Source organism: Cryptomeria japonica, unplaced genomic scaffold (assembly GCF_030272615.1).
Source record: "Cryptomeria japonica unplaced genomic scaffold, Sugi_1.0 HiC_scaffold_287, whole genome shotgun sequence".
NCBI lineage: Eukaryota > Viridiplantae > Streptophyta > Pinopsida > Cupressales > Cupressaceae > Cryptomeria > Cryptomeria japonica.
Window position 1 is genome coordinate 170,450 of NW_026729109.1, and position 21,329 is coordinate 191,778.

At 35.0% G+C, this 21,329-nt stretch overlaps 1 pseudogene; it reads left to right on the top strand.

Annotated features, from left to right (window-relative positions):
* The first annotated feature begins 1,212 nt into the window (after positions 1 to 1,212).
* LOC131870097 (ATPase family AAA domain-containing protein At1g05910-like) lies at positions 1,213 to 21,107 on the top strand (annotated as a pseudogene).
* Positions 21,108 to 21,329: the final 222 nt, after the last annotated feature.

Here is a 21,329-nt window from a genome sequence, read left to right on the forward strand (position 1 = left end):
GTTCCGTTGATGGTTTTAATTTTTGCAATGGCTTAGGTTTTGTTATGGAGTATAACTGAGGTCTTATTTTTGAATTTGGAGGGGGTAGGGTTGTATAGTTCAAAGCAACATAAGGTAAATGTAAAAAATAATCATGTAGTAGATTTCTTGCATTAGTGTACTCTCATACATCAAAATGGTGTCTTGTTTGGTGGCGATGTTAAAAAACTGATATCTTGTTTAGTGGTGATCTAGTATAGGAGTTGTCCTCCTAATATTTTTGTTTAGATGTCTATGAAGTTATCTGATTGTCCATGAACTTGAAGTTTGCAAGATATATAACATTTTTCAGCTTTACATAGGGTAGACTAATCTCTTGCTCCAGGGGCATTCACTGTTATATTCTTAAGTCTTAACAACTTCAGTTGATATTATTGTAAAGACATGTTAATATTGTTGCTACCAATGCAGTGTTTGTAGCCAAATGAAGAAAGAAATCATATAAATGTAAACCAAATTCTTTGTTAGTGGTGGACTTTATTACAAGTTCTTGAATTATATATCGACAAGTGAATTTGCCCATAATGTCCTGGGATGGTGGTTCCAGATGAAAGATATTGGTGAGGCAATTAATATAGAATCAAGGAAATGTGGTCCTTAACATCCAAGGTCAAATTCTGGAATAATGAAGAAGAATGAAGAAAAAAATCTTGGCTATTTGTTCTGAATTGGGTGTAGATTTTAGTTTGGGTAGAATACAGTGCATTCTGGCATATTACTTATATGTCACTAAGTTGCTAGTTTACTTAGTAGCATAGTTGAAAAACTTGGACTAGAAAAAAGTTTGACAAACCCAAAAAAAATTCAAAGACTTAGCAAACCCAAAGAAGTTCAAATTTCAAAAACTCACCAAATTTTCTGAAGATAAGAATTTAGAGGAATTAATTAATTGAAGACCTTTAGAAGAATAGGGAATAATAAATTTATTTATTTAAGAATAATAAATAAATTTGTAAAAATATTTTTGAAAAACATGCATACTACTAAATTTTAGAAAAATATTGTAGAGCTCAAAATGTGTTCATTACACACCATGGATAAAAAAGATAGTTCATTGGATATCAAGTTTAAGTTTTAATATAAATAAAAATTACAAATTATAATTTCAATGTTTAGAATGTATAAAAAAATTTCGGATTAAAGCTTAAGAAAAGCTTTATGGGTGTACTCAAAATGGATGGTAGTGTTGCAACTTGATGTCAAGGAACAATATCATTATCCACAAGATTCTTAAGTGTAGTATCATGATGTGAATGCAATGAATGCCCCATTGATGGCTTGCCTTCTGCTCGTAAATGCTGCATCATAATTTCAATGTTCAAAATCTATAAATTTGTTTTGACTAAACTTGATCATTCAACAATAATGTAGGAAAGATCAAAGATCAAATGATCAAGAAGATATGCAGAAAAAGAATTAAGGTCAGAACCAAGTAAGAGCAACGCAGCTACATGGGGTTTGAAAGTTGCAGCATCTGGATGGGGACACCAAGGTGATACGTTTGGTTATGGAGGTGTAGCTACACAACCTACTGAGACTAGTTCAAAAGGTGGAGCTAGCATTCAACCCTTGCAGGGTGATGAAACAGTGAGTTTTGATAATATTGGAGGGCTATCTATCCACGTTGATGCATTGAAAGAAATGGGATTTTTCCCTCATCTCTATCCCGATTTCTTTGCAAAATATCACATCTCTCCTCCAAGGCGAATCTTATTGTGTGGTTCTCCAAGAACTGGAAAAATGTTGATTGCAAGGGCTTTAGCATGTGTAGCTTGAAAGGTAGGACAAAAAATAAACTTTTAAATGCGAAAGGGAGCTGATGTGTTGAGCAAGTGGGTTAGGGAAGTTGAGCGGCAACTGAAATTACTTTTTGAAGAAATGCAAAGGAACCAACCATCCATAATATTTTTTGATGAAATAGATGGTCTTGCCCTAGCGAGGTCTAGTAAACATGAACAAATTCATAATTCTATTGTATCTACACTTCTTTCTCTAATGGATGGTCTAAACTCTATATGTCAAGTAGTTCTTATTGGAGTGAAAAACAAGATTGATGTTATTGATGGAGCTCTGCGCTGGCCTGGTCGATTTGATAATGAATTTGTATTTTCCTTACCCAATTGTAAAGCATGAGCTGAGATATTAAAGATCCACAGAAGAAAGTGAAAGAATCATTTATCAGAGGAATTAAGAATGGAAGTAGAAGCAACTTGTGTGGGGTCTTGTGGTGCTGATTTAAAAGCTTCGTGCATAGAAGCTGCCATTAATGCTTTTCGTGAGAAATATCCTCAAGTATACACTAGTGATGATAAGTTTGTCATAGATTTGGATTCTATGAAGGTAGAGAAGCATGATTTCTTGGAATCTAGTCCGCTATTAGTCCTACTACAATAGAGGTGCAACAATATAGTCAAGGTCATTGTCCCCAGTAATAGCTCAATGCTTACAAGGACATTTAAAAATAATCAGTGATTATATTTTTGAGATCTTCTACATAGTGGCCAAGGGTGATTAAAAAAATTCATTGAATGACTGTTCTTTCAATCTTGCCAAGTTACTTGGATTTCCCTATGGTTCTTCCATTTCATTTGTTTACAGACCAAGACTTCTACTTTGTGAGAAGGAGGGTGCTAGTTGGGTACGGTTAGAAAATGCTTTCATAGATGTTTACACGTCTATAAAATGAGTCTGTTTTTAAAAACTTTTGAATTGGCTGGCTTGTAAGCTGGCTAAATTTTTTAAGGATACTATATTTGTACTTTTCTTGCCAAGATCACATTGGCCTTGCAGTTTTACATGAATTAGAGAGGTTCACTGTGCATTGTCTTGGACTTCCATCACTTTTGTTTGACCCAAGTGCATGGACCCCTAAGGAAGCATTAGTACACATTGTGGGAGAAGCAAGGATGACTACTCCTTCTATCTTGTATCTGCCTCAACTTCAACTTTGGTGGGAGACATTGTGTATATCATTACATTAATACACTTGATACCTTTAATGTTCTATGCAATATTTGAAATCATATTTTTTTTATTGCTAAAGCTTCCTAAAATGTCTACATATTTGATTTTGATTGTTTCACTAAGCTTCATAGGCCCACGATCATCTAAGAGTTGTTCTACTAGCTATATTGGAAGGATTGCCATCATACCTTCCTTTATTGCTTCTTGCAACCTCCTCTGTACTCTCTGACGAATTGGATGGAGAAGTTGCATCCTTGTTTGTTTGTCGCTATATGTATGTATCAAGGGCATCATTGTTTTACTTTTTGTATTTTTCCTACTTATTTTTTTGAAGATTATGCTTATGCATGTGAATCCATTCTGTAAAGTATTGTGTACCAAGTACCTCATTAGCTTTTGACTCTTTATAAATTGAATTTGTCATTGAATTGAGTGTACATGAATTTGATCGTATCTAGTACACCTTGAATGCATTACAATTTTTTTTTTGATTTACTATAATAGAAGGTAAAATCCTGAGACACCAATGGCATTTTCCTACAAATGAATCCAATAGATCCTAGTTTTTCTAGCAGATTAATTCATAGAATCCTTAATATTAAACCTGGGTGCCAGAGATTAATAAGAGCTGATCTAATTGGATTACATTCTTTTGCATTATGAGCAGTAACCAAGTAGAAAAACCAGGTTCGAATGACAGGTGTAGATTCATCTCGCAACTGGTTGATGTTGTTCTTACTATCCCTGATCAACAAGTGGTAATTCCTCCTAAAAAGAATGTTTCTAATCCTGAACTTACAAAGGTACCAAAAGCAGCAAGAGGACCAAGTGAAACTGAGCTACGTGCCAAGGCAGAAGTAGAGGAGCATGCTATTCGATGACCCTGAATGTGTCTTTGGGATGTCTGCAGTAGGTTTTGTAGTGATGCATCAATCATTATCTGATTCTTTTGTTGAGGATGTATTTACCAAGTGAAAATTAATTTTGAGTGCTTATATGTATCCAAATCTAATGTGCAGACTTCTATATGAAAAATGGTTCACTATCTTCCATTACCCTCTCATGGATGAAGACGCTCCTTACAATTATTCAATAGTTCAAAATTCAATGGATATCACTACTTTAATGCAGCATGTGGATAACAGGTGTTACTTCACATGCTCAGCATTACTGCAAGATGTGGAACTAATTCCAGCCAATGCAAAAGTAAGCGTGAATGGGCATGCCTATGATCCTAGCAACTTTATGGGGTTGAACACAAATTTGTTTTCCATTCATTCCTAATAGTAACTGTCATTAGTTCTACATAACAGGCATATAATGGTGATTATTACAATGGAGCTCAAACTGTCAACATAGCATATGCACTAAGGGATGCGGTATGGTTAAATGTGCTAAGAGAGACATACAGTAATTTAAGTTCAAATGTTTTATGTCAAGTAGTAAGCATTTATTGTTCACTTTTCCAATCATTGTCTTACGCATAATCAGGTTCTTGGCATGCTTTCTCAAATGGATCCTACACTAGTTGCCTTTTGTGATAAAATTGCTGCTTAGGGTGGGCCAACTTGCAGGTCAGAGGATTCGACTATAAATTTTCCTTAAAATCTTGTTGCTCAACCAGTTCATATTGCAAGAGCAAATGAATGCTTGCGCAACGTTCAACCTAATATGAATGTATCTCAAAGTTACGAGGTCTTGAAGCGCTCAAAGAAGAATAATGATCCTGATCAAGGTGGAATTAAGCTTTGCACCATGCCACTTCTAATCCTTTTATTTTTTATATTTAGAATTAGAAGCACAATTGTATTGAAATTCTCAGAAATGTTTATTTTCTACAGGTGAAGTTGTGGTTGGGAACTCTGATCCATTTGTTGTGGACAGATCACAACCCATGGAGATTGATACTCATGGGAAGAATACTCTAAAAACAAAATGCCATCATGGTTGTGTGACAAATGAGGCATTTAAAGGCGTGCAACAATGTGAGGAAAATAATCAAGAAGAAATAATGAATCAATCGGAATGCAAATCAAACAGATTAAATCAATAGAACATAATTTTGTGAAATGTATTGAAAATATTTGAATTTGGTCTTATGATGTCACAATCAATGACAAATCCTAGGGCACTTATCAAAAACATCTTATAGTATCACCCATTCTTAGCATTCAAGTGTCATACATAACATTTTAGAGAATTAAATGAAATCACTCTATAATGGTTAATGGTGGATTATGTACATATAGTTTTATTGTCTACATATATAGCTATCTCTCTTTTTATACCAAAATCAAAGAGATTAAATTTTTCCATAGATTACATTTTCCTATATAATTTTTTTTTCTTTCTTTGGGTAGCCTATAATTTTCAAAATGGAAATCATGGATTTCATTTAAACAAAACATCTTAATTTCTCTATAAATCTAAAACATTTCTTAGAACTTGTAAATTTCTTAAAATTGATTAATATCTAAATTTTCATATTTGTTGTAAGGCAGTCTTCAGTATGTATTACATAGTAATCCATGTACAAACAAGTTTTGCAAATTTCAACTTTGACTGATAAACATGTGCAAGCTCACAGTTTCAGGATATTGAAATTATACACATGAATTCCTTTTCTGATCATCTGTCACAAAATCATAAGCTTTTTAGTTTTTGGAGGCTCTGTGTTTATCTAGTGACTAAAACTTTTTCTTGCAGAAAAATAGAAAGCATTTTTAACTATTGCTAATTTATATTGTAAGGATATGAGATTGAAACATGCTCACCAATGTCAAGCATCCATAGAACCTGCTACATCAATTAGATATTGTTTCTAAACACATAAAATTCTTTATGTATGTTGAAGATAGCTAACAAGACTAGGTCACACACATGACCTTAGCATGTCATGGCCACACCAAAAATAAAGGTGAAGGTGAAGGTTAATTTGATGATATAAACTTAAACTGGAAGGAATGTGCAAAGCTATTTATAATAAAAATACTTCTGCAAGAGAACTTCAACATTTCTTTTCATGAATTCAATGGGAATGCTCATGGCGAACGATTTTGTAAAATAACAATAAATATCAAAATAAAACAAATAAAATAATTTACAAGCTCCTTTCAATTATTATCATATTTAATAATGTTTTATCTAATAAGTTGTAACATGTTGGCTCTTCAACAACAAGGTTAATTTTTATTTACATTCCCTCCTCATTTTGTTCTAGGCCACTATTGTTTTATGGGATTAGAAATTTTAGCCTTGAATTAAATTGAAGTGGTTTTTCTTCAATGAAATTGGTTCACATATCAAATCAACTTCTTCTTTAGGATGTCATTATTCATATATATAAATTAAAATATGAAATTCTGATTATTTTGTATAAATCGGATTATTTGTTACAATATGGAATATCTCTTTTCACTTTCTTGTTAGTATAATATATTTAAGAGGTGACTAGCTCTTTGCATTTATGATCATTAAATATAGATTTATGTTGGTCATTCATGTATTTATATCAGGCATGGTTAATTTAAAATGGATTAAAATATTTTACTTTTAAGTAAATATAATGCATAGTATTAAATGGTATAATTATAACTAGATTTGTTGGTATATAAAAAAATTAAACAAATGTAGTAGATTCAAATCCTATTTTACTTACATAACCATTATCTAAAAATTATATTATTTATTTGGATTTCTATATTATAATTATCATAATGAATAAAACCAAACTCCCTTACCTTGTCCAACAATGAAAAGATATAGGAAGTTATAATATTAAACTGTTTATATGAATATTTTAAACTTATTTTGGTGCACCTTTATATAAATAGATTTTAATTGTAATATATTAGGGTGGTATCACATTAATAGTGTGTTTCCTTACTTAATATCTTCTTTTTTTTCTTTCTGATTTTTTTCTACATATATAGAATATTGGTTTAGGGTATTGAGAATGAAAAATTCATTAGAATCTATGTGAGATGTGGAAGTCAAAAGATTGTGATACTTTAATGAGCACACAACATGTGTTTATCTCCATATGCTTGTATACTTATGTATTTGTCACAATGATAGATTAATATTTGGGAGTCAATATAATAGAAATTGACATTAGAAATAATGTAGAACACTAAACATGCGAGATGTAGAAGTCAAAGGATTGTGATACTTTGATGAGCACACAAAATGTGTTTATTTTGGTATGCTTGAAAAGTTATGCATTATTTACATTGAAGGATTAATATTTAGGAGTCACCTAATTTAATAGAAATTGTTATTTGAAAGTATGTAGAATTATTTTCTTTACTATGTGAATGATATTTATCTCAATAATCTCTTTTATATTTAATGATGTAGTATTTGAGGGCTATCTTACTTGAGTTCATAATGATGAATAAGTCATTTTGAATTTGTATCATTTTGGGGGTCTTTGCCTTTCAATAAATAGAAGAATATTTTGTAGTTGATTTATCATGATCGGTTTTAATTTTTTCTTCCTAATTCATGTTAGGAATGTGATTTTGTTTGGTTAATGGGTTGGCATGATTTATTTGGTTTTTGGTATTATGAGGATAACTTTGCAATTTTGAAGTTATTAATAGATATGATCATTTGGAAATCTCAACATTGTAATTCGATGTTAAGATTTCTAAATAAGCACATCTTTCAAATTTCTTGTGTGAGTCAAAGATTAAAGACCATACTTTGACTTGTAGATTCACCTTCTACATAAACCAAGGACCTCCCTTAAACACATTATCTTTCTCAAATTCCAACTAAAAGAATATATATAAAAACCTCATACCAAGAAAATCACCTCCAAATTCACACCCATCCATTTTTGCTCTATCCATGTACTAGATTCTATTCCATAGATACCATATACATACAATTTAGCAATAATAGCTTTCTTCCTAGATTAGAGTCAATGAATTCTTATGAAATACATATATTAGTGATCTCATCTAAGATTTCCACATTAACATTACCAACAGTTTTCCACATTAACTTTTTATTCCCTTTAACTTACCATAAAGATGGCCTCCCATTTGAATTGTTTTTACTAGGAGAATTAATATAATATATACAATAATATTATAAAAAATATATAATCTTCTAAATTCGATAATTCTCAAGTAGATAAAATAATCTAAACTTATATATATATATAATAAACCACCTACCTTCTTGTAGATTTACAAAGAAATAAATATTATTAGATTAATAATGTAAATTAATTGAATTCAATAATAGTACGAGGATGTGCAGGTATTCGGTAGTTAATGTAAGAAACTGACTTCTTTCCGACCTTTTTCGTGGACTAATATAAAGGGTTAGAGGTTATGTCTTAACAAGAACCCAAAAAAAACTAGAAAAAAGGTTGCTCTCTGCAGATGCTTTGTATCATGACAAGCATAAACATGACCATAGTCCCAAGCTTAAGAAAAGGTGCGTTGTATCGGTGTCCCGCCTTGCCGAAATGCTGCAGCCCACACCTAATCTATGCAATACAGCTTATTTAATAGGTTTTGTTCCTGAGATGCACTCCTTGTATGCAATGTTTTAGTTTGTCCCAGTTTGCCACCATATTTTTCCTCGTATTTTTATGGTAATTGTATATATTTTTTTAATGTATGTGAAAATGCATGCGGTTTAGAATGAAAACAGTCTCTTTTGCAGAGGATGTTTCCTTGTGTCATAAGCTTTTTTCTATTTGCATGGGTTTATGATTTATCACTCTTATGTATTTGGAACTCAGATTTATCACTCTTATGTATTTGGAAGTCTGCTGGAACTAGCGTTGCCACTAAGGGAGACATAGACAACATGCAATATATGATTCATACCAATATAAACAAATGGGTAAATGAGGATAAAATATGATTCATACAAATGTGTAGAAATCAAATCAATTTAGATTTGTGGATGCAAAATCAAATTACATTCATGGAATGTATTAACTTTTAGTGTAAAAATATATCTGTTACGCATTAATGAAAGAAACAAATTTAAAATAAGAGAAATAAATGCAATATATGTAATTTTCATCATTACATTTTATCCTCACTTTGAGATACATATTAATTACAATAACAATAAATATCATTACTCAAATTTATATAAATTAAAAGATGAAATTCCTATTATTTTGTATAAATCAGATTATTTGTTACAATGTGAATAATCTCTTTATTAACTTTCTTATTAGTATTATTTTTTTGATTGGATGAATTTAGTTCAATTTTAATTTTTCTTAATAATGAAATATTGTGTTATTTTCTCTCTCTAATTTTTAAAGTATTTTTAATGACATATGTAAATCATATTCGAACATTCTTCTCTCCAAATTGTATTAGTATGTTTTGGAACTACCACTTACATTTATGGTTCATTATGCATGTATTTATATTAGGCATGGTTAATTTAAAAATAATTAAAATATTTTACTTTTACATAAATATAGTCCATAAAATTAAAGGATATAATTATTCATGTAACTAAATTTGTTGATGCATACACAAATAAATTAAAGGTTAGAGATTCAAATCCAATCTTATTTACATAGTAATTATACATAAATTACACTATTTATTTCAAAACTTTTATTAACACATGGGAGAGAGATGAACCAGGAAAGACAGTATTTGAGCAAGCACTCATGGCCTTCATGAGACAGATGGACCGTAGACACCTACACATCGAGATCTCTGGGGAGGAAGCTGACTTGTTTCATGAACGCACCTCACACCCCCACAAGAAGGATGTACTTGATGGCCATGTGGAAGTATGGCAAGATGGAATCATGGGCTGGGTGGCCTAGATCCCTCCATTGGGAGACAAATTTGCACCAGAATCTGAAATATCTTTTGCATAGTCCTTTAGAACTCTCTATTTTGGTCTTTTTTGCTCGTATAATTATGATGTAATTATTGTAATCATCTTCCCATAAGTGGAGGTGCTCAGTAAACTGTATATTTTTTGTGTATGCACCCTCCTACAGTACCTTGATGTGGCTGATGATATGTAATGACTTTATGATATCTAATCCAAAAATTTTTTTTATTATAATTATCATAATGAATGAAACCAAACTCCCTTACCTTGTCCAACAATGAATAGATATAGGAAGTTATAATTTTAAAATGTTCATATGCATATTTTAAGTTTATTTTGGTGCCCCATATTATAAATAGATTTTATTTTTAATGTGTGGTATCACATTGAAAGTGTGTTTGTTTACTCAATCTCTATTTTTTTCTGCATGATTTATTTCTACAAATATTTTTCTTATGTGATAGAAATTTTCTAAATACATTTAAATATGATTCTTCCAATATAGTGATAATTCGACCTTCAAATTTTATTTTTAATTTTTTAAAGGATATGCATAAGCCCTATTTCTTAACTTCAATTTATTAAATTCCTACATGTAGAAAATATTGGTTTAGGGTATTGAGAATCAACGATTCATTAGAATATTTATAAAAGGATAAAACATCTTCAATTTTAGGCCATGCCAAAATGTGGAAGTCAAAGAATTGTGAGATTTTGATGAGTAAAAAAAATGTATTTATCGTCATATGCTTGCATAGTTATACCTTTTTCATATTGAATAATAAATATTTAGAAGTCACTTAATTTAATATAAATTGTATTAGAAGGATGTAGATGACTTCTCTTGTTGGATTCATTTTGGTGTGAATCTAACTCTCATATTCACCTCTTACAATTTATTTTTAACTAGATGCTAGAAGATAAGTAAATTCCACTGAATTAACACATTTTATATTGTTATGATATATTTTGTATGTGAATTATATTTATCTCAATAGTCTCATTTATATTGGATGATCTATTATTTGCTTACTTGAGTTCATAAAGATCAAAAAGTCATTTTGAATTCATATCATTTTTGCGATCTTTGCCTTTCAATAAATATAAGGATATAAGGATCTTCAGCAGCTGGTTTATCATAATTAAACTTAGTTTCTTATTCCTATTAATGCTAGGAATGTGAGTTTGGTTTAGTTCTTGAATTGGCATGATTTATGGAATTGGTGGTATTATGAGAATTCTCTTCAAATCTTTCAAATTTCCATCATTAACTTTTTATCCCTTTTTAACTTACCATAAAGATGGTCTCCCCATTCCAATTGTTTTCTCCCTCCCCACCCAATTCAACTATAAAAATAGATTTATTCTTTTAAACTCCATGTACGAGGAGTATGATGGGAAATTCTTAGTTGCCTAATTCAAAGTGCCCAATGTTGTTGTTTGAGTCCTTAACTATCTTACTCCTTTCTATTCGGTGTAGAGCCTGATCAGTCTCCAAGTGGGAGATTGTTGAAATGTGGTGACTCATCAGCAAAGTACTGTACACTCAGCACGTATCCTCGTCGGGTCCTGGGCTAGGCCGGGCCCCAGGAAGGGGTTCGGGGGTGGCAGCCCCTGAGAAAAGTAGGGGTTCGAGGGTGGGAGCCCCCGAGAAAATGTTTTTTGGGTATTTTTTGATGAAAATCGACATTATAAGAAAAACCCTAAAAAGGCCGACTTTGTTTTTGCCCTAAAAACGCATGTTATAAGTGGCTGGAATGCTTAAGGCATTGTAAGGTTCATGTACTTATTTTGCTAGATAATAAGAAAGATTGGACGGCTGTGTATGGTGGATGTAACCCATTCTGGGTGAACCATGTTAAATATTTGTTTTATTTGTGCCCTATTTTATTTCTTTATCTTTTGTATTTAAATCTGCATATAATTGTTAGTTCATGTTTGCTTCGGATCTGCTTGAAACTCTAACAATTGGTATCAGAGCAAGGTTTTCTGTAAATTAGTAGGACTCTCAGATTTGAGTGGGGGCAATGGAGGATTCCAAGTTCAAGGTCAAAAATTTTAACGACTAGAACTATCAGTTATGGAAAAGGCAGATGGAGGATTACTTGTATCAAAAGGATTTGTGGTGGCCATTGGAAGGAAAGGCAAAGAAAGCGACCACAATGTCAGATGAAGAGTGGGACATTTTAGATAGAAAGGCACTGGGATCCATTTGATTGTGCCTTGCACCGTCTGTAGCATTCAATATAGCAGAAGCAAAAATGACTGTAGATTTGATGGTGACATTGGCAAAGTTGTATGAGAAACCCTCGGCTTCGAATAAGGTATTTCTTATGAAGTGTTTGTTTAATTTGAAAATGAGTGAGGGAGGATCTGTAGCAGAGCACTTAAATGAATTTAATACAATTACTAGTCAACTGTCTTTGGTAAAAATTACCTTTGCAGAAGAGGTTAGGGCTCTCTTAATTTTATGTTCTTTGCCAGAAAGCTGGAATAGCTTGGTTATGGCTGTAAGTAACTCTGTCTCTGGTAAAAATACTTTTGTATTTGATGATATTTTTGGTGTTATCCTAAGCGAGGAAATGCGAAGGAAAAGCACAGGTGAGACTCCAACATCATCAAGTAGTGTTTTGAATGTGGAGAATAGAGGAAGATCAAAGGAAAGAGGGAAAGGCCCTGGGAATGAGAAGTCGCGAGTGAAGTCAAAGAAAGGACGCTCTCAATCTAGAGGAAAGAAAGATTGATGGTACTGCGGAAAGCTTGGTCATCGAAAGAAAGACTGTTGGTCTCGGAAAAACAAAGAAGGAGACAAAAATGAAAATGACAGTAAGGAAGCTAATATTGCAAGCAATACTTTACAAGATGCTTTAATCTTATGTTTGGATAATGTTAATGATTCCTGGGTAATACATTTTGGGGCTTCATTTCATGCTACACCCCATAGAAAATATTTTCTAGATTATGTTCAAGGTGATTTTGGACAAGTATATTTGGGTGATGATGAGCCCTATCAAATTGTTGGAAAAGGAAAGATAAAGATCAAGTTGCAGAATGGTAATGAGTGGTTGCTACAGGAGGTAAGACATGTTCCTAACTTAAGAAGAAATTTAATTTCTGCAGGGCAACTAGGTAGTGAAGGTTGCATAGTTACCTTCTCAGACAGTATCTAGAAGGTTAGTAAAGGATCATTAGTAATAGCTAAAGGTGTGAAGGTAGGCACATTATATTTGTGTACTGGTGACACTTACTCTACCTTAGCTGCTACAGATAAAGTTACTATAGGGACAACAACAATAGATGTTGTAAGAACAAATTCGATAATGTGGCACCATAGGCTTGGGCACATGAGTGAGAAAGGGATGAAAATCCTTCACTCCAAAAATCTATTGCCAGGACTAAAGAAGATAGATTTAGAGTTCTGTGAAAACTATGTTTATGGCAAACAAAAAAGAGTCAAATTTCTCAAGGTTGGATAAGAGAAGAAGAGTGAGAAGTTAGAGCTTGTGCATTCAGATGTATGGGGACCAGCTCAGGTATCATCTCTTGGTGGCTCTTGTTATTATGTTATTTTTATTGATGACTCAACTAGAAAAACATGGGTATATTTCTTAAAGCAAAAATCAGATGTTTTTGAAACTTTTAAGAAATGGAAAGCTTTAGTTGAGAATGAGACAGGAAAAAGGTTGAAGTATCTCAGATCTGATAATGGAGGTGAGTATTGCAGCAAGGTATTTCAAGATTATTGCTCGTTAAATGGGATTAGAAAGAAGAAGACAGTTCCAGGAGCTCCACAGGAAAATGGTGTGTTAGAGAGAATGAATATGACTATCATGGAATGCACAAGGAGCATGAGATTGCATGCTAGATTGCCCTTACATTTTTGGGCAGATGCTGTACATACTGTTGTCTATTTTATAAATAGAGGACCTTCAACCCCTTTGGATGGTGGTATTCTAGAGGAGGCATGGACTGGTAAAAAGGTAAATTATTCTTTTATGAAAACCTTTGGTTGTGAAGCTTTTGTCCATGTTGATAAAGAAAACAGAGCCAAGCTTGATGCCAAATCTTAGAAATGTACCTTCATTAGATATGGGATAGATGAATATGGCTATCAGTTATGGGATTTTGAAAATAAGAAAATAACTAGAAGTAGAGATGTTATATTCAATGAGAAGGTTATGTATAAAGAACAGATGCAGGAAAAGAAGCATGAACAAGACAAGCAAGGATATGTGGTGTTGGATGAGATTCTTGAAAATGAAATGCCACAGGTACCTAATGCTCAGCAACAACAGAATGTTCCACAAACTCCTGCAAGTGTTAGATATTCTACGAGGTCAAGTAGACCCCCTGAAAGATTTTCTCCTTCTTTGTATTCTATATTATTAATTAATTCTGGTGAACCAGAAGAATATGAAGAAGCAATGCAAGTAGATACCAAACAACAGTGGGAGCTAGGCATGAAAGAGGAGATGGACTCCTTGATGAAAAATAAGACTTGGGACTTAGTCCCTTTACTTGTAGAAAAAAGAGCCTTGCCTAACAAATGGGTTTATCAACTGAAGGAGGAGGAAGGAGGTCAGAAAAGATATAAGGCTAGACTTGTGGTAAAAGGTTTTGCCCAAAAAAAGGGTATAGATTATGATGAAATATTTTCTCGAGTTGTAAAAATGACATCAATTAGAACTGTACTTAGTCTTGTGGCTGTAGATGATTTACATCTTGAACAATTGGATGTCAAAATAGCTTTTCTCCATGGAGATTTGGAGGAGGAAATTTGCATGTTGCAACCACAGTGATATGAGGTCAAAGGTAAGAAGAACTTGGTGTGCAGGTTGAAGAAAAGTCTGTATGGCCTAAAGCAAGCACCCCAACAATGGTATTTAAAATTTGATAATTTCATGGCTGAACACGGTTATCATAGATGTCATTCTGATCATTGTGTATATTTTAAGAGATTTGATAATGGCATTTATATTATCTTATTGCTTTATGTTGATGACATGCTTGTTGCTGGGTCTAACATGCAACATATAAATGATCTTAAACAGAAATTAGCCAGGTCATTTGCTATGAAGGATTTGGGTGCAGCTAAGTAAATTTTTGGTATGAGGATTACATGGGACAAGAAAAATAGAACCTTGAATTTGTCCCAAAGTGAGTATATAAAGAAGGTGTTGAAAAGATTTAACATGCAGGATGCAAAAGCAATTAGTACACCTTTGGCTAGTCATTTCAAATTGACTAAGGAGATGTGCCCTAAAGGCACAGGAAGAGGTTAATAAAATGTCTAACATCCCGTATTCATCAGCTGTTGGCAGTTTGATGTATGCAATGGTATGCACAAGGCCAGATATTGCACATGCAGTGGGAGTTGTGAGCAGGTTTATGAGTAATCCGGGTATGGAACATTGGAATGCTGTGAAATGGATTCTTCGGTATTTGAAAGGAACTACTACGAAGGCATTAAGTTTCAAAGGCATTATGTTTCAAAGGATCTAATGCTTCTCTGAGTGGATTTGTTGACTCTGATCTGGCAGGTGATATTGATTCATGGAGGAGTACTACAGGGTATGTTTTTACTATAGGGGGAACTGTAGTCAGTTGGATTTCTAGGCTGCAAAAGGTTGTTGCACTTTCAACCACTGAAGCTGAGTATGTTGCTGCTACAGAAGCCAGCAAGGAGATGATTTGGTTGCAATGTTTTCTGGAGGAATTGGGTCAGACACAAGAGGATAGCCCATTGTATACTGATAGCCAGAGTGCCATTCATCTTGTGAAGAACTCTGCTTTTCATTCAAGGACAAAGCACATTTAGCTCAGGTACCACTTCATCCGAACTATTTTGGAGGAGGGTCAGTTACGGCTTGAGAAGATTCACACAAGTGAGAATCCTATCGATATGTTCACAAAGGCAGTTCCACAGGAGAAGCTGATTTCTTCATCAGTTTCTGTTGGTTTTCTTGATTGATAATTGTGGAATTTATACCAGTCGAGTCCTAGTGTTTTATCTAGCGGATGTTACATGTATAGTGGTGTCATGTAGTATCAATCTCCAAGTGGGAGATTGTTCGGTGTGGAGCCTGATCAGTCTCCAAGTGGGAGATTGTTGAAATATGGTGACTGATTAGCAAAGTACTGTACACTCAGCACATATCCTCGCCGGGGTAAGCGGCTGGGATGCTTAAGGCATTATAAGGTTGATGTACTATTTTTGCTGGATAATAAGAAAGATTGGACGGCTGTGTATGGTGGATGTAACCCATTCTGGGTGAACCACGTTAAATCTCTATGTTATCTATGTCCTATTTTATTTCTTTATCTTTTATATTTAAATCTGCATATAATTGTTAGTTCATATTTGCTTCAGATATGCTTGAAACTCTAACACTTTCATTGTTCAACTAAAACAAATTTTATTATTCTTCACTTTAGCTTGTTGCATCGTTCAATGCACTTGCTAGTAATGTCATGGTTTACGTCTTATTCATCATTCTAAATTTTCCATTATGCTTGTATCTCTGTGCGTGCATCTGCATTCATCTTATCTATTTTATTTCACTCACAATTCAACGTTTGAACATTCTTCTCCCAAAATAATATTAGTTTTTAGAACTATATAAGGAAACTATTTCCGAGATCTTGATCTTATTGGGGCTAAATTCACCTAGTCCAATAGATGCAGTGGGGAGGATCTTATTCAAGTCAATCTTGATAGCGATCTTATTTCCCCAGATTGGATCCAGCTGGCATCCCGCAGACTCAATGCCTTAGCCCGTGTTGAATCAGATCACTTCGCCATCTGCCTCTCAGTCTCTCCATTGTCTGGCAGAAAGGTGTACCCCTTCAGATTTGAGAAAATGTGGCTCATGGCCCCAAAAATCTAAGATAAAATTTTGGAGTGGTGGAATATTGATATCCAGGGAATGGCTATGTTTCGTATAGCCAAAAAGCTTTCCAATGTTAAGTCTAATATCCAACACTGGAATAAATCCACTTTTGGCAACATCTTCAAAGCTAAAGAGAAGCTCAAACTAGAACTTGCGAAGGTTCAAGAGCATATCCAAGCTTACGGGTTTGATATTGATGTCTCGAATAAAGAAATTGATATTTTGACCAAATTACATGATATTATCTCCAAAGAAGAAGAATTTTGGAAGTAGAGATCTAGACCCTTAGGGCTCAAAAGCGGTGACAAAAACACTAAGTTCTTCCATATGACAACTTTTAAGCATAGGGCTACCAATAGAATAAACAAAATTCAGATTGGGCAGAGATGGGTTGTGAAGCATGATGAGATTTGTCAGGAAGCCATCAATTTCTTCCCCAATCTCCTTTATGTGGATGATCCTCTGGATCCTTCAACTTAGATTGAAATCTTGCAGGAAATTCCCTCCCTCATCTCTAGGGACATGAATTTGGATCTTACCAGAATCCTATCCCCTGAAGAAGTTCACAATGGTGTTTATTCTTTTGGAGGTAACAAGGTCCTCAGACCTGATGGCTTCTCTCTTTTTTTATTTCAAAAATTTTGGCAAATTATATGCTCTGATGTGGTCATTGCTGCTCAAGAATTTTTTGGATCCCGCTCTCTCTTGAAGGAGATGAATGCCTCATTCCTGGTTCTCATCCCAGAGAAACTTGACGCCTTCTCTTTTCTGGATTTTAGACCTATTAGCCTTTGCAACTCTATTTATAAATTTTTTACCAAGATTCTTCTACTCAGGCTTAAGCTTATCATCCCCTCTTTAATCTCTAAACATAAAAATGGGTTTGTGCCCAGGAGGTGGATCCTAGATTCTACTATTGTGGTTCATGAGAACATCCACTCCCTTTCTATTAACAAAAAACTGGGTTTTCTCCAAAAAATTGACCTGCTAAAAGCTTTTGATACAGTTAATTGGTGCTTCCTCCTCAGAATCCTAAGGTCCTTTGGATTCAGAGATAACTTCATCCAAATTATTGAGCAATGTGTTTCCACCCCAAAATTCTTTGTCTTGAATAATGGATCTACCTCCGGTTTTTTCTTTGGGTCTAGGGGCATTCGACAAGGGGGTCCTCTATCTCCTTTCCTTTTCATTCTAATGAGTGAATCTCTTAGAAGAATAATTCAGAGGGAGGTCAGAAATGGAAATATTATGGGCCTTCGGCCCTCCTCTCAGGCCCCCACTTGCTCTCACCAGCAATTTGTTGATGACACTCTCTTGATGGGGGAAGGTTCGATCAAAGAAGCCAAGAACTTAAAAACGACTCTTAATATATATGAACATGGCTCGGGGCAAAAAATTAGCCTGCCTAAAAGCTCCATCTTCTTCTTTAACACCCCCGAGCATAGGAAAGTTAATATTGCCTCGATTATTGGCTGCAAAATTGGAACTTTGCTTGATTCCTATCTGGGCCTTCCACTCTGTCAGGGCCCGACTTTTGAATATTTTTGGGTGAATCTTATAGACAAATTCTAAAACAAACTGGCTGGATGGAAAGGTGCCTTGTTAAGCCAAGCTAATAAACTCCAACTTCTCAAAGCCTCTCTTCAGAGCCTTCTAGTTTATGCTATGAGTCTTTTCAAAAAACTAGCCAAAATTGTAGATAAATTGGAAAGAATTCAAAAAAAAAAAATATCGACTAGAACTGAATCCAAAAATAGATTACACCTTGTGGCCTGGAATCAAGTCTGCTTGTCCAAACTCATGGGAGGTCTAGATATCCAAAATTTGAGAGACTTCAATAAAGCCCTGATGTCTAAGAAACCATGGAGATGTCTTAAGGAGACTAATGAATGGACTGATATATTCAAACTTAAGTACCACATCCCTGATATCCAATACACTACGGAAACTTATGAGCTCCCCAACACAGTTTCTGATTTCTAGAGAAATTTCTTTGGCTCCTCCAAAGTTATCTTGCATGGTTGTAGATGGATGCTAGGTAATGGTACCAGAATCAGGTTTTGGGATGATTGGTGGACCGGTGAGGGCCCCTTATCAGACTCTGTTTGGGCTTCCCCCTACAAAGAATTATGCCTCAGAAAAATTGGCGCCTGGGTGGTTGATTACATTAAAAATGGAGAATGGTTGGACCTCTCTTCTGTTGATAATGATCTAAGACCTATGCAGCCTTGGTTGAAATGCATCCACATCCCTTGCTCTCAAGGGATGGATAAAGCATTCTAGAACTTCTCCTCTTCAAGGAAGTTCAAAGTTGATGATGCCTATAAGTTCATCTCTAGATCCTTCTTCCCCCCTATTGGGCATGTATCTGGAACAAACTCCTAATTCCTATAATTAACATCTTTTTCTGGTTGTTTATGCAGGGCAAGATCTCTACCATCGATAATCTTTGCAGAAGAGGTATTCCTCTCTCTAACAAATGTTTTCTCTGTAAAGAGGTGGAGGAAGATGCTAGTCATCTTCTACTGCATTGCGCCTATGCCAAAGATATCTGGAATCACTTCCTTATCATTTGGAACATTGCCTCGGTCTTCCCTGTTTCTACTCAGCAAATGTGGTTTGAATGGAAATGCCCTTCTGATAATCAGGCCTTAGGTGCTCTTTGGAATTTATCTCTTCCTCATATTGCCTGGGGCATCTAGAAAGAAAGAAATAATAGAGTTTTTAGGGACTTGGAAACTCCTCCTTTTTTTGTGGTTGTTAGAATACACAATTCTATAAAAGAGAACTTTCTCCATGCCTGCCCCCGCCGAAAGAGTGACTCCCGCCTTCCTACTCTCCAAGAAGATTGGGATACTATCAATCGGTGGAAAATTGATTGGAACATTGCCAACCCAGTCCACAAAACCAAGCAGTGCAGACAAAATGTGGCATGGCATCCTCCCCCTATGGGCAGGATCAAAACCAATGTGGATGGGGTGGCTAAAGGAAATCCTGGGCGAGCCGGGTGCAGGGGAGTGGCTAGGAATCACTCTAGTCTATTGGTTTCCATGGTGGCGCTCCCCCTGGGCAGCTAGAATAACCACTACACGGAAGCCAGTGTTTCCCACATTAGGCTACACATGGCTAAAAGAGAGGGGTTTACTAAAGTGTGGCTAGAGTACAACTCACTAAACACTATCAACTGTTTGAGTGGTCGCTTGGATCCTAGCTGGACGATTGTCAGCTTGATCAAGGACTGCGGAAATATTATTAATGATCTGACATATTTACAAATCTTGCACATATACCGAGAAGGCATTAAGGCAATGAATCCACTGGCCAATCTAGCGATGGGATACGTGCAACCAACTGGTGGTGTAGCAGAGACACTTTCCCCGAAAATCTGTGCGATCTGGCTGGTAACGATTACTACATTAATCAATGATCCCTCACCATGATATGACTGAGTTGATAGGGAAATGACTCTTTATGGTTTTCCCTAATCTAAAGTCTAGAAACCTCCTCAGCGACTGGTTTTCCTATCTCCTTGTGTGGTTTTTCTACTATTGTTTTGATATCCTTTGGGTGTGGCCCATTTTCTGTAACTGGTTGGTGATAGTGATCTCCTATTATCTGGCGACTAGGAGCATAATGGGAGGGGATAAGAACAGACAAGAGCCCTCTACTTTCAAGAAGTGGAAAAAGAATAAAGATGTCTGGTAGGAAGTCGTCGATGGTGGTCTTGTCCCCTACCTAGACCGACTTCATGGCCCCTCTCCTCTAATTACTGATGCCTTTGTAAATGGATGGAAAAAAGGGAGTCTCAGGGCTTATGGTGCCGAATATCAGATTGATGAAACTTTGGTGGTGATGGTCACTGGTCTGGCTACGACTAGAAGAAGGTTTTACAGGGATAGAAAAATTGGGGAGGAGGACTTATCGAGTTTCTTTGAAAAAGACAAGGAGCGCTCCAAAGTCACCAAGATGGCTGATGGTGGCTATAATAGAAAAGACCTCATGGCCCCATGGGCTGACATGGAAGAGTTTATAATGAGATATATCACCCTTGATGGCAAGTATGCAAGTATCTTCTCCTACCATTTCACTATTTAAAATTTTTTTCACCATGGTAAAATTATCTCTGTTCCCTACTATCTTGCCTCCTCCCTTGAGAATAGCCTGGAAAAGCACCTGGAAAACCCTAACAACCCTGTTCTGCATGAGGGACTTATCGTCCTTATCATGGAACACACCAAATCCCTTGAAATTTTTCCTCTGCTTGCCGAGATTGATCTGCAAATGGCAGTCCAAGACGTCTCTGATTCGGAGATGGACCTGGACGATAATGGGGTTCCTGTTGATGACCTTAAATATGAACCTGTAGACGAAAAATGAAAAGATGGTCACTCCTGAGATGCTCAACAACAAGAACCCCCCATATGGGTAGCTAGTAAATACAAATCCAACAACAAGCTAATCTCCAAGGCTGAACCCCTCACCAAAAAGAAAAAGCTGGTGGCAAAGGATCACAGCTCGAAGATTATGGACCAAGGGATTAAATTGGACATCCCTATCAATGTCCAGAAAGATAATCAGGGGAAAGATGGTAGTCTGATG